The following is a 16,802-nucleotide window of genomic DNA, read 5'->3' as shown; positions in this document are numbered from 1 at the left end:
CCTAATAAATGTTAATTTCTAATGAATCCTGAAATTATTTTCAACAAATCATCACAACACCAACGGTAATGCAAAATACCTTTAGCAAATCCTCTGAAGAACTAAAATAACGTTTGAAATAATTCAAGAAGTACACGAAGTTTTTATATCGTCAGTTAATGTAATTTGGGAAATTATTATAAGGAAGATATATAACATAGGGAGAACGCCGCAAAATCAATTTTATATTAATTAGTAACTTACCCGCAGCAAACTGCCTATCGTTCTATATTTGATGTCCTCTCATCTGGAAAAAAAATAAAACAAATATTACTTTTAGCATTTAATAAAATTACTTGTTATTAACTATTATTTAATAAATATTTTAATATGAATTAGCTATATATATACTAAACAATACTAATAATGTTAAAAGTTATTATCAATAATGTAGTTGAATAAGTGTACGATGAATCCAAATATTTGACACTATCTAATACAAAATGTAAAAAAAACAAATGCTATATTTTGTTCTTTTGCGCACACTGTCAAAATTTTTAGTAAATCCAACTCTTATGTGTTGTCAGCGCAGCTAAACCCAAATGCTTGAAGAAAATACGAATCGGCCTGAAGGCAACATCTCATTGGAAACATGGAAAACGACGGGTCAAATCTCAATGACCATCTTTATCTGCTAGAGGTGCTGGTCGATAACGTATCAGTTGCCTCCAACGATGATCCTGATATTGCCGTGCAAGTGCAATTTGGCGATATTGGGACCTTCCTTATTCGACGCACCAACGCAAATTCTGCCGATCCGACAGATGTTGACATAGCAGATGGAAAATGCCTTCTGTTTTCGATGAGGCCGATGCAATTGGTCAAATATATGGAGATACATCCACTGGTATTGACGGTGGTGAAGATGTCCACAGGTAATAATATGTTACATAGTCAATAATAACAAGACGATTGACAGAGAGTAATTCTAACTTCACATTCCCTGATTAAAACTTTTAGTGAACTTAAGGGGGTATTCTAATATAGAATTTCAAAAAAATCGATTTTTTTGTGTCATATTTTCAAAGTTTAACTATCTAAGAATATGAGTACGAGAAGGTTTTTGAAAATTTGAATTACTTTCGGAGATATAGGCATTTTACTGACTTGGACTCCAAACTGGTTTGGCAGGGTCTAAACGGACAAAAGGCATTAGGAAGTCATTAGACCAATTTAAGACAGTTTATTGTCATATGAATCATTAATTCGATGTATAGGTTCAGAAACTCAGAACAATTATGAATCTCTAAACTCGTTTATTTGGATTTTCGCGCCGAAACATATTCATTCCCGATCTCGGGTAATTGAAATAGCAGCATTTATTGCTGTTTGCATCTTCAATAAAGGTTTCTTTCTGATTTTAAAAATGATGACCCTTATGGTAATGCAAATTGGGCCAGAAACTCATTCATTTGCTGTAAGACGAGACAATGCCCGGATTGAACGATCTGAAATACTTACATCCAACGCTTCAAAGGAGGCTAGAACTGCTCGATTGGAAGAGAGAAATGCAAAAAATAGTTTTTTTTGAAGTAGAAGAAGGTCCGATGCATGAAGCAGGAATGGCAGATTAAATAAAAGAAGTATAACATATTATTTTATGACTTTGACAGCAAAAAACTTTACGCAAAACTTTAAATCCATTTTTCTCAGAACAGACTTTTTCAGTACTGTTGCCACGATTTCTCGAGTTCTCGGCCAATTCACTTGAAATGTTCAGAGAGTCTTGCTTATAGACCTATCTGTAGCCCAAACTAGCACCATCCCCAAATTCCAATTGTTACTATTTTTAAAAAAATCGAGAAACTCAAAGAAACCATAAAAAAGACACTTCTTTTCAAACAGTCGCCAATTTGTGAAAAATTTTTTTTTACTCGGGCGATTGCGACATCATTGTACATTAATTATCTTTTTATTTTTTTTTTATTTCGGATTGCTAGGAGGGCTGAAATCATGTCAAGACTGGGGTCCAATTTTTTGAGACCATCCACTTCATCAGCTGCCAGTTTTTACAATTTTCAACTTTTTTATTTTTTAATTTTTGTTTTGTATTTTAATAATATTAATAAACAAGTGGTAAAAAATGGATAGTGAAAACATTCATTGCTTTCTTTTACGACACTTTAAAAATGACCTAAAATTCATCGCTCTACACTAGAATACCCCCTTAAGTTATTGAACTATTCAAATCCCCCTGGTCATATTTATTAGGAAGTTGTAACTATACCTACTTAAAAAAAGTTTTTTATCGAATTTAAGCATTTTTTCAATTAAAACAAGAACTTTTGGGCACTGCCTGCTTAATAGCAAAGGGAAACAACTGATGTTGAACTTCGCGGGCCATCTTACGAATCATTAACATATTTCCATAGATCATAACGTTTTTCGCTTCCCCACTTTTCTTGAAGTATTTTAATTCATCCTGTTATAAAAATATACATAAGTATCATACATTAGCAAAGTAAATTATATTTGTTCTTCGACAGGTGAAACGCAATGCAGTTCCAAGTTCCATTGGGACGATTCATTCCTAACCATGATTCAAGAACCTTACCCTGTGGAACCAAATGCCCAGTTTGAAACCTTAGATCTAATGGAAGCAGTTGATGAAGAAATATTCGTTGGATTTATAGACGTTTTAGTTCGCTTATCATGCCACGGAAAAAATATAATGTCACAATTTCAAAGAAGAATGGATTCACGAGGCAAGGAAATAATTGGCAAGGAAGAAGGTATGTATCACTCGGATGTGGCACCATTGGAACCAGTCATTAGTACGCTTGAAGTTTCTGAAGGATTAGTTATAGGCATGTTGCCGACAACTAAACCAGTGAAATGCGCTCAAGATCGCGTGAAAAACCCTTCACCTGAAATAACTGATGTATTTAGTTCGCGTGACATTTTGTATGAAATAAATCAACATATGAAAACAGATAAAGTGGTCGAAGAGAAGGAAGATAGTGAATCAAGAGATTCTCTACGACCTTGTGTCAAATCATTTACTCCGATTGAGGAAAAAGTTAAAAGGTTTCTCGCCAGTGATCCGCCTGGTTTTACGCCATATGTAAAAGAAATGTCTTCCATATTGAAAACTCCGGAACCGCTAACCCAAGCGGCAAAACATACAAAAAATCCCGTACAGTACCGCAGAAATTTAAACAAACCTTTGAAAAAAATCCCTGAAGAAGATAGAGAAGACAATCAATCAGACAATATAGAAGAGAATCAAATGAAAAATTTATGTGAGGATATTAACGATTGCCGACCGCATCCAGAAGAAACACAAGTGTACAACATGACACTTGGAAAAACTATCGCACCAACACAGTTCGTATGTCAGGGAGGAGGTTGTAAGGATTTTATAAAAAAAAGAAAACGAGACTGCTGTCGAGCTACATCTTGTGTTGAAGGTGTTTCTTGTATCCCTGTGCCGCCTTGCATGCAATTCAATCCTTGCGAATATCCGAAGTGTTTAGGAGCAAAACCCCCAGGATTTACACCATGTTATTTACCACCATGCCCTGCTGACCAATTATGCAAGCCCTGTAAACAATCTCCATGGTTATCGACAGTTCCGGGAAGAGCAAAAAAATCACGGAAAAAGCGTCATGGGCAAACAACATCAACATCCAACATCGAACAAGAGAAAGCTGAGACAACTGACGATGATCAAGAAACTGAAGCCAAAGATAAATCTTCGGCGAATGTTATGCCATCTCGAAGCTCAAGCCGCAAGAAGAAAAGTAAAAGTAAACGTCGTCGAAAAAAATGTGGCGGTGTATGCATGTCCAGAGGCTTAGATCGCTATTATAATCCACGATTTCGACAAGGTCACCGTGCTTGTGTTCCAGACCTAGAAACACCACCAGGTGTGCCCCCTAACATGGGATGGTTGTGGACGGTGCCAAATCCTGGAATATCGCCTAGACCAGGCTGGCGACCTGGTGCTGTACACAAGAAAGTGTTTGAGATAATGTGCCAATTGAAGGACTCAAATGAATCACAAAATACAGATAAGAAAAATAAAGATTTAAAGACAAACAATAAACGTGCACGATCCACCACAGTAAATGTAGCAAAAATTGAACAGCCTTATGTTGACATACGCAAACCGAAGAAATCAAATGTAAAAGTGAATAATACTAGCACAAAAGATCAAAATACCACAAATTCATTATTTGAAAATGAAGACTTGAAAACACGTGAAGTGTTATTGCAGAAAACATTAACCGAAGTGTGCAAAGAACTATGTTTAACTGCCTATAGTGATTTATTTGCTAGCATTACTACGGATGATTTAGAACAACCATCCATGAACATACGTTCATTGGCAGGTAATGAAGAGTTCGATTTCACACCTTATGCGATTAAAACTAAGAGAACTCGTGACAAGCCTAAATCATATAGAAAATCTTCTAGTAATTTCAATCAAAACAAGGTGAGTAAAAACAGAAAACACTGTAAGCACGAAAAAGAAATTAGTGAGCGTGACAGTTATGTCCTTCAAAAGGAGCAGCTACTGACTCACGGTTTAAATTTTGAGGCCGAAAAGAGCCACGAGCATGTGGTCTGTGAGCACGTAAAGACAGAAGATAACGAAAATAGCTGCGAACACAACAAAGAGACCCATGAACATAAAAAAGAATCAAAACACCACCATGGCGAGGAAGAGAACTGTAAGCATAGCAAGGAAACACATGAGAATAAAAAGGACACTTGTGAGCGCGCACAAAAAACCTGTGAACATAGCAAGGAATGTGACCATCATCACGACCATTCAGCTTCATGTAAACATACTTGTCATCATAAAGAACTAAGTACTGGTGGAACCTATTCGGACCTTGCAAGTCTCCTTACAGATGCAAGTTCGCCAACATTCTGCAATAAGCACCATACTGAAGATTCATCAGTTTTAACAAGTGGTACATTGACGTCCGTTGTTCCCAGTACTACAGCGACATCTCTCAAAGGTGGACAAGATCACAATAGTACACCAACCATGAACGCTTTGGTTTTGAGAAATGAACATAAACACCACTGCAAAAATAAAAATAACAACGATCGTGATATGCAACTATACGGGGAATTAGATAGAATAATGAGAATTAGAGATCAAACTGATGCTTGCAAGCTACTTATGAGAAAATACATAGAAGACATGGAAACCGCGCGAATAGCTCGGGAGCAAAAGTTTGGAGCCCACAAAGCAAATCTTGCAATTACTGCAGGTCTAAAAAATATATCGGATGATTCTAACAACATTCAAGGAACAGAAACTTCACGAAAAAAATCTGCAACAAAACCTGCTAGCACTTCCCGAAACAAAATAGAACCTGTACAGCAGACCAGTAGATCAAAAGTGGAAACAAAAAAATCTAATAACTCTAAATCTCGGATACCAGTAAATTCCAAAGTTTCCTCGTGGTTAACTAAGCAACCTATTCACAAAAAGTCTGGTTTGTCTTTTAACAAAGACGAGACCAATGAAATAGCAACAGGAACCAGCAAAAATACAAGTCAATATTAAGAAAACAAACACAGCACAAATAAATGAAAATTATGGTAGATTTTATATAAATGAAGATATGAAGCTAATAATTGTTAATCTAATAAACTGAATAAATATATGCAAATGTTGAGTTATAAATACATTTCTAAAATTTTTACATATTGTTTTTCATTTTCAATATATAACTTTACACATTGAGGTCAGGTCTGTTAACTTTTGTCATCGTTAGATTATCGCCTCTGTAATAATGAATTGGTGTTAGTCTGAATGGGCATTTACTGATAGAATATGACGGGGATTAGTTGAAAAAATAATAATCTAGTGTTTTCACGGTTTTTTCTCTACGGTAATCCAATAATGCCGCAATAGCGCTCATTGTCACTGTGCGAAGCGTTTAAAAATGCAAAAATCCATTAATATATCATGCGCGTATCTCTGTATGAGATTTTTGCAATTTTTTTTCCATTTCTACTCTTCTGTATTTTTACTGTTATTTCTATTTTTCTTTTTTTAACGTCGTGTTTGTCCGTAATGGCCACTGGTTTTAGTTTGTTGGATGGACGCTTTATATCTGTCCGAATATATTCATATGAAAATACGCATGGCGCGGTTGTTTATAAATAATGGCAAATTCGAATTTATTACTCCGGATTCAGAAAATTATTAAAATTAGAAGCTTTCGAAAGCATGTCATATTCAATTTTACACAATAAACCTTTGTTTCGAGCTAAAGATATTTAAATGCTTGGTAGTTCATATGCATGTTACGATCCAGAATTTTCAGTAAAATTCAACATGGATTAGAATATTTCATACGATAGAATAAATTACATTCAGTTTTAGATACAATTTGATAACAAGTATCTTAGCGTCATAATGAAATAAGTTGATGAGATAAAAACTAAATATTTTTTATTTGAAATTGTGTTCAGATATATATGCAAAAAATCATATCAAATATTCATCAAATAAGACCATATACCAAACTAATAGCTAATTTCGATCGTGATTAATTAATATCTAAAGACAATGACAATATTGCATGTTTTGCTGCATAAAAATTCTTAAATAAATGTGTTACACAAAATATTCATTTGCCTAAACTATTTTTGCATAAACATAGCATTTATGTATTATTAATTCTGAAAACAAAACTTACTACTAATCTTGTGAATGCAAAACTGAAAGATTAAGTATATTTTTTCAAAAAAGTCAATTTTTACAAAACAACTCAAAATTTTGAAAAAAAATGTTATGGTTGAAAAAAATATTTTAATGAAATTAAATCGAAACCATTTGTGAACCCAATGAATCTGACAAAAATTTTCACGAAAATCGGTACAGACGAAAAATCACGAAAATCGGTATGCAGAAGTTTAGCAGAAGGGTGTGCAAGAACTCAACATCAAGCCGAAACGGCGTAACTATCATAAATAAGATTTTTAAAAAATCGTACTAATTTTGTTATTTTTTACTCGAATTATTTTATTATGATTTAAATTTAAACTATCATTAGTAATATTACTATTTTACAATTCTGATTAAATTCGCAAACTTTTGATACAAGTTGCCAATATACTTCAGTACACTTTTTTTTTAGGAAACATTTAAAATTAGTCAAATTTTAATTTGAAAATTTTAAATTCATAGTTTAACAAGTTCACATAATTTCAGAAACATTATTTTCGATCAGGGTTCCAAAGTTTAAACCTTAGATTCCCAAACTCTTTTGTGTTGCGAACCCATTGGGCTTTGACATAAACCCCTTATCTACCCCTTATGGTATAAAAAAATACAATTTTTTTTTACTCTTTTTGGTCCATTTATAAATATTGTATATAACTTCATTATAGAGCACAATGCCATATTGTAAAATAATTAACAGAAAATAAACTTGAATATTTATCAACATGCAATATTAGCAGAAATCCATTTTATTCAAATCCAATAAAGCGATATTAATTATGCACCTTCTCTCGTTCTGAAATTAATTTCTTAAAAATCCGTCGACTAATAGTTTTTGAAAATGCACCCGTTCGTTAAGGGTTAACATATTATGATATGCTTCACCACCGATCCATTTCTATTTCTTAGACCCTAAAATCTTTTTTCGCTAACGTGGGCAGCTTGAAAGTTGACATAGACCCCTGAAGATCCAAAATGGACCACTTTGGGAAACACTGATTTAAGCTAATAAAAATTAACCACAAAAACCAAAAATGGTCTTTGCTTGACCAAAGCTCTGGATTGCACTTAAAAGCTTATAATTTTCAAACTGCTTGAGATTTTTTTTATAATAGTTTAGTAGCAATACAGTAACCCCGTATCGGCTTGACGTCGAGTTCCGGGACACCCTGTATAAATATATACACATAAACACCTCTATATTGTGTGTATGTATTCAGATTTACCCACAGGATTTATTCGTTGCGAATCTGTTAAATAGGCAACTTCTGGTTGTCAGTCAACATGTCAGATTTCGCCAGTACTCGGCGGAGGTTCCCTCTGGTTCCCTCAAGGACCTCAAAAGCGCACGGAGAGACGGAGAGACAGACAGACTTCTTGCATAATCCGACAAACGATATTAACATATTTCACGGTAAGGAAGCTTACACGGGCATTACGCTGAGTGCTTGCCGCTTTTACTGGCACATTAACTTCTTCGAATAGCCGCTTAATGTTCAGCAGATGTTTATAGCGATTTATAACGAAGAACCAGTTGTCATATCAGAATAATAATAATGCTTGTTCGAAAATTGAATATATTATGAGGGCATTATGCGCTAATGCGATGTTATGCTGAAAGACGAACAAGCATTTTGTAAGACGAGTGGAGTTGTATGTAATTTATGACAGGCATTAGTATACGTCTTCATTCGGAGAAAATATTATTAATATGTACAGAAGTCAAAAAGATATCCATCGCCAAATATTTATGGAAAGCAAATTAATATATTTTTTATAATTGTATAGTCACAATAAATCAAGTTTTCGAGTTTTCAAAAATCAAATTTTAGTTTTTTTAGATTTAGATTTCATTAACTTAAATTTCAAACTTTTTTTAACCAGTTAATTGTGTTGTCCGAATATTGACGTGTATATTCGTCAATCTATATTCGTCAATTCGTCAAGAGTAAGTTGCACTAGTAAGGTATCAGATGAATGAAATAGATTTTTTTTATAAAATTGAAAAATGTTATTAGTACATTTTACTTATTAATAAACATATATTACATACATATTAATTAACTAAAAGCAGATCAATTAAATACTTCCACATGTAGATGTAAGAAAGTTAGAAAAGTTCCTGGTGAAAAGCAAAAACCATTATCAATACACAGCAGAAAATTTTATTTAAATAGCTGAATTTTAATTCTTATTGATTAAATATACTATCTATAGATTTCAGAAAGTTAGTGCAACATGCCAAAATGTCTCTTACAACTTATTTTATATAGTCATAGCCTTAAAATTTTCTGAACAACTTAGCATTTCGATACATAAATTTTGTATTTAAAAATTTCTATTTAAATAGCTGGTTACTATTTTTACGAATGACATACGTTTAGACACAAAATTCTGACAATTCTTCAGAAGTAGAATATTTTTCAATCACAGTTAATTGGTTAATAAATTTACTTTTAATTTTAAGTATGAAGTATAGTGAATCTATAAAAAAATTATTTCCTTAGTTATCTTATCGATATTCACACTCATTGCATAAAATACGATTTGTTTATAATTATAAATCTTTCACCAACTAAAACATAGGTTCCCAAAGTTATTTGTGACGTGCAGCCCTTGGCATTTGCCATATAGACTATCTATTTACCCAATTTTGATTTGTTTTTAGAAGTTCCTAGCTTATTGATTGAAATTAAAATAATAATAAAAAAATAAAGTAAGCAACAAGTAAATGTTTAATAACCAACACTAGCAATAATCTTGTAAAGTTTAATCTTAAATCTTCCGACTAATGATGTCCAAACTACATTTTGTTTGTTAGTAGATCACTATTTTACAACAATTAGGTATCCAGATTATATTTAGTATCCAGAATTACTTTTCAGTCTCAATATTGCGGCCAAGAACAATATTTTTATTTACTTTTTAATTTTATTTATAAATATTGTATATCACTTTTCATTATAGATGCTACAAAATTTAATAATTAGAAATTAAGGTCTAAGAAATCTAAAATATCACACTAGGAAAAATTATAGATGTTTGCATCATCATCACACTTCTACCTCTACTAAAATTTAATTATTTGAAAGCTAATTTAATTAATTTTATATACCTACTATTTATCAACATGTACTCATTTATATATTATTATTCTAATGATTACAATATAATTTAATTTGAAACTAATATAACTATCGTTTTTTTTCAAAACAGCTATAGTATTTGAGCAACTTCGGTAACTTGTTCTATTACATTTATGGGTTGCTAGTGTTGAAAATCAGTGCAGATTTGCGACAAGACCTTTCGGATTTTGACAGATTGCGTAAACAGTAAAAAGAAACCTAGTCAATACTGTCGAATAATCTCAAGCCACGTAATGTTGTGCGGTCAATCTCGAGTACGAATATACGAGTCGTAAAATACGAGGCCGAAAAGCACACGTTTCTCCTATTGGGGGTGAAAGGACTTATAGAGGAGAAATATTTGTCGAAATATCGAAGTTAAATATTTACATTCGTGGAGCACCACTAATATTGGTAATTCTTAATAGATTTACACAGATACTAACTTATATAGAATTATTTGGTACTCAAGATGATTTGGTAGAAGTGATGCTGACAACTGAGGAACGCCATAGACATATACGTTAATGGAGTTTTAAAGGGGGACGTTTTTTTGCAAAAATGTCTTCCAAAACTAGCAAATAATATATCTCTATAATTTCAGAAACAAATTCAAATTATTTTCTAAGTTAACTAAGAAATAGTGAGCAAGCGTCGACATTATACGAGCGGAATGCCATTCATTTTTTCGATTTTACCTAATTGGCGGGAAAGATAGGAAAAAAACTGACCGTCCTATTGAAACGAGATACAATTCATTGTATTCAGGATAAATTCTCTTCTAGTTGAACCTAAAAAAACTTTAAAAAAAAAGTTATAATTAACCCACTTTTTAAAGAATCAAAAGTAAAATTTTGTATAAAAAAACTTTTTTTTGTTCAAGTTGCAAAAAATAGGTTTTTTTCTTATTTTTTCTGGATTTTTTAGAGATATATATATATATATATATATATATATATATATGTTTTGATTTTTCAGTTTCGGATAAAAATTGTGACCTGCATATTTCCTGGCAAAATGTACAAGCATATTATGACATATATTTTAATGAAAAAATTTAAGAAGAATGTCGAAATATATAACAATAAAACCTGAAAGTCTCGTTTCAATTAAATATTTATTTCATTTCCAAAGAATCCGCCAAACTAAACGATTTTCACTCCATGAAACATCGGAATTTCAAAATTTACGAGCTGGTCTGATGATACTACATAATTAGGTAGCTTTTAGAAGAAAACTAAACGGTTGGTTTATTTGTACATATTTTATATATTTTTGGCAAAATTCTTTATCCAAAATTCTTTATTCACTGCGAAAATTACCAGAAGACCTCGACACGTAAAGACATCACAAAAATATTCCAAAAGTCTTGCAATTTCAATAGCTTTGCATTTACACATGATTTGTAAACCACATCATATGAACATTTTTCAGATCTAACAGAATGTTTTTGCGGAAATAAATGATAATGAGTTATATGAATGAATATTGTATTAATATTAGTTATTTCATTATGTAGAAAAAGCATAAAGTGCAAAAAGCCATCCTAAGTACACCTAAAGCATTATAAAATTAGGTCATTTGAATATCACACATAGCTTTTTAGAAGGCAACCAAACGGTTCGTCTATCTGTATTTTATATATTTTTGGCAAAATTCTGTATCCAAGCATACCCACCGCCAAATGATACGTAACAACATCACAGAAATATGTAGCAACACCGACATGTAACAACATCATAGAAATATTATTCTAAAATTCTTGCGATTTCAATAGTATAAATTTGCCATATTATATCCGTTCCCCTATAGTAAATTAAAGGCACCAATAATGTTATAAATCTATTTCTTTTACTATTTCATTTTCGACTCAATATCGATGTTCCAGCAAAATTAGCCACATGTTCAGCACGTATATAAGCCACACAAGCCGAAACGCAAGATGATGGTGGCCAGTCGTGACCCCCAAGTGAGAAGGACCGTTGCGCTACAATATTACCAGCAGGGGTCGCAATAAAGAGGCATCCAGTTATCCTATTTCATAAGAAGTGTGGACCTTCATTCTCAGTGAGGCACGCAGATGGAAATAATCGAACGTGATAAATTTTAGATGAATTTTGTAATTCGTTTGGTAAGGTAAAATCAATTTTTTCTTCAGGACTTCAGAGATAGAGATTACTGTATTTACAATTATTAGTGGCAAATTACAATGAAGAATTTATTGAACAATGTATTTAAATCGAACTAGAAATTACATTGCTTCTAACAATGAAATATTTCGACTTCAAATAAATTACATTGGACAGTTAAAGTAAAAACGTTTCAAATTACACAACTACAAATTTATTTTATTTATAGTGAGCAGTTATTTGAAAAATTGTAATTTTAATATTTCCAAGGTAAAAAGTAAATTCCTAGAACTTAAAATAGAAGTGATTTAAAAAAAATGTATGAATATATAAAATAAAATCGAATTGCTACTTAGACGTGTCCTTTATTGTTTACTCACAAAATTTTCTGAAATAGAAAATACTCTCATACTTGCGACCAAATTATGCTTAAATATTTTTAAAGCCTGATATAATAATTCTAAGTTTTTTGTTTTTTAATTGAGACTTCTAGGGTTTAAAACTCTTAAAAGTTTGAGTAGAGGAAGTTACTTCTTCAAGAAGAAGTCACACTGATTGAAATTAATATATACACTGGTATAAAAATCTAAATTAATATGAACAAAACCTTTCTGGGAACCATTGCAGACTGATAAGATATCAAATGCTATTGAACCGATATGATTTCAAGAATCAAAACGCTTTCATCTATCTTTATTTGGATATATTTATCATTTTTCATTTCTACAGTGAAAACCGACTTTTTTCACTAAAAACCGGTTTTCGAATTCCATAATTTTCGCCAAAAAACCGGTTTTTAAAACCGGTTTTTGAAAACCGATAAACTATCCTCAATTTTTAACATTATGTACTCAAATTGCTCGCATAAAATTACATAACAAAACAGAAACGATCGGATTTAAACATAAATCAGTAATAATAATAATATTTTGTTAGGCAATTATTGTATTGGTATAGTACTATACTATAGTACATACACTTCGACTAAAATACCTCAATTTACAAATTACAATTCACATTGTAAATATCTATATAAAAATTACTTTTTGTAAACAATTTTTATAATTGTATTTTCTGAACAACTGATTTTATGTTTTATGTAAATATCTAATCAATATTTTTAAATATTAAAATTGATTCAATATTTAAAAATAATTTAAAATAAATAATAATTAAAAATAATTTAAAACAAAATAAAAGAACAAAAATTACACTTTCCATTCATATGCTATTTGGCTTAAAATTAGGTAACAAAATCAGAAACCATTGGATTTAAACATAAAAGGTCAATAATATTAATAATAATGTTATTAAGCAAATATATTCGTATTATTATAAAATTTATACAAATACCTCAGCTAAAATACCTTAATTTACAAATTAAGGTATTTAGCTTAATTAAAGAAATTACATTTTGTGAACAATTTTTATAACTGTATTATAAATAATTTTATGTAAATAAATTTGAAGCAAATAAATTAAAAAAAAAACTCATTCTTTCCAGTCGTTTCAATTCAAATTTCTCTCACTTTTAAATGTATTCAAAATCATATCAAAATTACATTACTATTATTCACATATTAAATGTTTTAAAAATAATCAATCATATCAATAATAATTCAACTAATCATATTAGTGTAATTATAAATTTGTTCTACTAAAATATCAAAATTTTAATTTTAAATATAAATTGTATCGGTATAGAAATTAGATTTTGTAAACTATTTTTAAAAATTAGTTGATCCATTGAAATTGATAAAAAAAATTATGTAATAATAAACGATCGAGTTGGAAAGTATTTTCAACGATACATTGTTCAAAAGTGCCCAAAATCATATAAAATTTATAATTGAAAAAATAAAAAATAAAAATTATAATAATAAAATGTCCAGTTAAGGACTTCACTGGTCCGATTAACTATTATTTGCCGTGACAGGCTTGATAACTACCCTCCTTCTTACGGGGTCAAAACGATCGAGTGGCATGATACACTATATAAGGGAATAAAAGGATACAAGGATACACAAGGAGTACTGATTCACAGATATCCAGGATTTTTCGTTTTATTCTTCCACGTCCACGACCATTATCCAGGATTGCGAGGAATTGGAATAGGAATCATCATGTGTATTGGGCCTGAAATGAGAAACAAAGGAATTAAGGATGAGGAAATATAATTAAGGATATGTTGAGGACAAGTATTAATAGAAAGGAATAAAGGTTTTTTTTTTTTGAAATCACATTACAATGTCTTAAATACGACAATTAGCTTGTTGTTTTAAAATTATGCATATTCTGAAAATTCATAAATATAATATGAAATGAGTATGAGTTCAAAAAATCTCCCTTTCAACTAACTTTATAATATTGTTGCCTGATAAAAGAATATATGTTGCTCTATATACCTATATTAAAACCAACAAGATAAAATTATAAGTTGTGTAAAAACCACCTGTGTAGAGATATTATGTAGTCATAGTGAGTAATGTTTAGAAAAAGTAATTGTGATTAGACTTAAGTATTTTGTGAATGATTAATGCACTAGTATTCAAAGTCAATAAAACAATGAATAAAAAAGAAGTATAAAAGTTCTCGTCTGAAATGTTTCGATATATAAAAATTTATTCCTTATAAAATTTACCAATGGCCTCAAGAAAGGTCAACAATTAGATCTGTTGATCTTGCAATAAGATGATAATTCATGATTCATGGCAAAAAATAGTAGAGTGTCGTCTTGTTAATTACGAGTGTCTTTATTTTTAGCACACTGCATTTGTAATAAATAAAAAGCTCATGAGAACACAATGAATTTTAAGAAGAAAATTAATAATCGGAATAAATCTTCATAGATGATGATTAAAAATTCTAATTAATAATGACGTGAACGTAAATCATATCAAACAGTTTACTATTTTTGCGGAAAATTAATAATAATTAGTTATGTCCACAAATTACCAAACAATTTGGTATTTAAAACAAACATTATCTATTCATTAAACGCAAAATTTGCTAAATCATTGCAAGTTATTCCTGTGATAAATATAATGACCAATGTAATTCAATATGAACTAATAAAGTTAAACCCGTATTGTTGAATTGTGGTTACACAAAATATCTCACAGTGTTTATAGCTAATTATAAATATAATTGTAATGGTTTAAATTCATTATTGCATAATTGTAATTTGAATTGTAATATGAACTTTGTAATTCATTTGTATACGTATCTTGCTAAGTTTGAAATGTAAGGGTTTAATAAAAATATATGCATTATTTTAATTGTAAAGGTTTAAACATTTTCGTTTAAAAATGCTAGAAGTTATTCAATAAAAAAATGATCCAATAAGGTCATAACTTGTCACGAGAAATAAGCTAAAAAAACGCATTGTTTTTTCTATTAATTTATTATGACTTCCGCATTTAAATGCTCTTATTTACATTAAAATAGCACATATAGAAAACATATGTAATATTTTTGTTTTTTAAAAAAAAATGTTTTTTTTTTTTTTAATTTCAATTAATAATTGAAAGCTGACAATATTCTCAACAATATTACTACAATTTTAAAAATACTGCATCATGTCTCACAAATTTTATTTCAGAATAAGAAATATTTATAAAATCGCATTCTTTAATAAAAAGTATGTAAATAAATAGATAAAATTTCGAACCCTTATCTTATATATTTGACACGTTTTTGTACAATCCTGATTAAAGACGCCAACTTTTGATATAACTTGTCAACATACTTTAATAAATTTTCTTGAAGAACGGCCTCTCAAAATCGACCTATTTTAAAAATTCAACTCATTCGTAGTTCAACAAAAAGTTTTAATTCGTAAAAGCGGTGGCAATTATGTTATTATTTTTCTACTGTGGTCCTAAAAATGTTATTCACGGTTACGGTTTCGAAGTTTAAATGAACAAAATTAATAAAAAATAGGCAGAATAACCAAAAAATTGTCATAATTTCACCAAAGCTCTAGTTTGCACTTAAAAGCCCATTATTTCCAACTAACGTGAGTTTTTTTTTTTTTTGGTTCTGTAAATGAGGTCAATACTATCACCCAGCTTCTATGTTCTGGAACACCTGTATAAGAATATAATTTTTGATAACATTTCGACCTTGTTGCTAAGGAAATCATTTTAAAATATTTTCCTTATTCAAAAGTAGGTACATTCATAAGTAAAAATGATATAAATGCAATACATTTTAGAAAACGAAGCATTTGATATCTTGATACTTTCTCTTCATTTAAAAGTTGCTCCAATATTGATAAGTAAAAAGCAAAAATGATACACACCCAAGAAAAAATAACTTTCGTTCGTACATTCGTGATCATACCCTCAAGAGACAGAGTTATAAATATAAAGTAGAAAACGGGTATAATAATAAACATACAAAATAACCAGATATGGCCACGTCCGTAGAATATTCGATATGAGAAGGATTCGCGCTTGGGCAGAGTTTTGCGTCGAAACCCTACTTCTTTCCATCTGATTTATATCAGCAACCCTCCGCTAAATTGAACTTTGACACTCGAACCGTTGCCGTTGCCGTTGCCGTTGCGTGGAATCTAACTCATATCACATTGTATAGTGCGGTACGTACTACTTCTGGCTTCTGGTGCTAGTGCACTGGTTCCTAACCCTTCACAGGGTGAAGGACACATTTAAGAATCAAACTATAAGTCAACTAAGTGGTGCATGGCACGTGCCATAAGGAAAATTGCTGGAACTTCTTAGCCAAAATTGCTGGACCTCCCATTGCCAAAAACTTATCAGCACGCCTCCTTTTCAATACAATTGAATGTTA

The sequence above is a fragment of the Ctenocephalides felis genome, unplaced genomic scaffold (assembly GCF_003426905.1).
Source record: "Ctenocephalides felis isolate EL2017-DRISC unplaced genomic scaffold, ASM342690v1 CF-g0.4_SCAFFOLD_01170, whole genome shotgun sequence".
NCBI classification, from domain to species: domain Eukaryota; kingdom Metazoa; phylum Arthropoda; class Insecta; order Siphonaptera; family Pulicidae; genus Ctenocephalides; species Ctenocephalides felis.
The sequence above is the reverse complement of the archived record's forward strand: the minus strand, read 5'-3'. Positions refer to the sequence as shown.